We start from the raw sequence: 1,858 nt of genomic DNA on the forward strand, positions 1-1,858 counted from the left end.
CAGTTGGCAGATAGACAATCCTCACGAAATGAGAGAAGATCGTTCGCTCTACCGGTACAAAATAAATTTATGGTGCGGTAGTTTTAATTGTCAGGACCTGTGGAACTGCCGCCAACGCTCAACTCTCACAGTTATTCAGAGTTCCTTCAGGAACTTCGGCTTCCAACGCTGGATTGGACGATACGGACCAATCACGTGGCCCGCTCGATCGCCAGACGTGCAACCATTCGATTTTTTCTACTGGGGCTGTCTTAAGGACAAAATTTGTTCAAAAACAATTAAAAACGAAGAGCATTTGCGGGAACAAATAAATGGAGCTGCTGTTGAGATAGCTGAGATTAAGTTTAAGATCTCTAAAAGTGTATTTTCTTAAAAGGTGCCGAGCTTGTATTAGAGTAGAAGGTCGCCAATTTGAGCATATTTTATCAATAAATGAATAAATTTTTCTTCAAACAACTCATGTATATTTTATTTCACGTGAACCCATCCTTCACAAAAAATATTGATAGATACAGCCCTTGTTATAGACTCTAGTCCGAATTCCGGTAAGTAACAAAAAATAATGTCAGGAGCAGGTAATAATGTACCTTTGGACTATTTATCATGTCATTGGTCGGTAACAAGAGCAACTTAAATTTAAATCTATTAAACACATTCTAGCGTGTCTTAGTCCTTTACCCACAAAAGCGGCTATAACTTTTTTTTTCTATTCGAAACAGTAAGAGTGGCACCTTTCTGAAATCTTTATTAAATTGGCAATTTTTTTATGTAATTTAAAGTTATAGCTCAGTACATTTTTTTCACCAGAGATAGTGAAAGTTGGGGAAGAAAATATCAAAAAGTAAAAATCCCAAAATAGTCCTTTTTTTATGATGGTTCCTTAATATATTTTAACTACATTGCATTTCAGTATGGAGAAGCAACTGTCTGGAAGTATTTTACATACAAAATTTACTAAGTATAGCCTGGTTTGTAGATGCAGTTAAAGAAAATACATGAAAAAGCACAATTTTTTTTTTAATTAAAAAAAAAATGTAAATACTTCAAAAGCGGTGACACTTTTACCTGAAAATTTTTTGTTTATCAGGGAGCTCATCCCCACACCTACCTTCCCCTAAAGTTTGGCACGTTACTTCTGGGACACCCTGTATATTGTAAGAAAAAATTTGACCATATATCATTGTTCACTGTAAATATTCTCGGTTATAGCATCGAAAGTTACTTAAATTATCGCAATATTTTATTCCTATTCAAACTGATCAGAAACCACAAACCATTATACCTGTACCGTAAATTAAAATTTGTTCAATCGTCTCGTACCTGTAATATTGTTGTCCCTAAATACCAAACATTAATAGCCTCAAGATAATTTTTTGTTAGTGCTATCAGAATATGGAATTCACTACCAAATTCAATAAAATGCGTAAGTTCGATTCAATGCTTCAAAACAGCAGTTGCAAATCTACTCAAAAATTAACTATCCACTTCCCATCCTCTGTCTTTTCAAGTTTTTTGTCTGTCTTTCATCCCTTAGTGTTAGTTATAATATAGCAAGAATGATATGTAGTTCATATACTTATATTATTGTCTTAGCTTAAGCTTAATCTTGTAATTGAAATTTTTGTTATTAGTACGCTTAAAGACTTCGAGTTTTACTGTACTTACAAAGTAAATAAATGATTGATTTATTGATTAATATATTACCAATCGCTAAAATTATCAAAGGTGTCACCTTTGTCTAAAATAAAAGCTCGAAAATGTGGCATAAGGTAAAAATAATTTTAATTTCGATAAATATTGATTCTTGTAGCGAATCCGATTCTGAAAGAAAACGTTTTAAAAGAAAGAGAGTGGGCTC

Source organism: Rhagoletis pomonella, unplaced genomic scaffold (genome assembly GCF_013731165.1).
Source record: "Rhagoletis pomonella isolate Grant_MI unplaced genomic scaffold, Rhpom_1.0 Rhpom_scaffold_01804, whole genome shotgun sequence".
In the NCBI taxonomy this organism is placed as follows: domain Eukaryota; kingdom Metazoa; phylum Arthropoda; class Insecta; order Diptera; family Tephritidae; genus Rhagoletis; species Rhagoletis pomonella.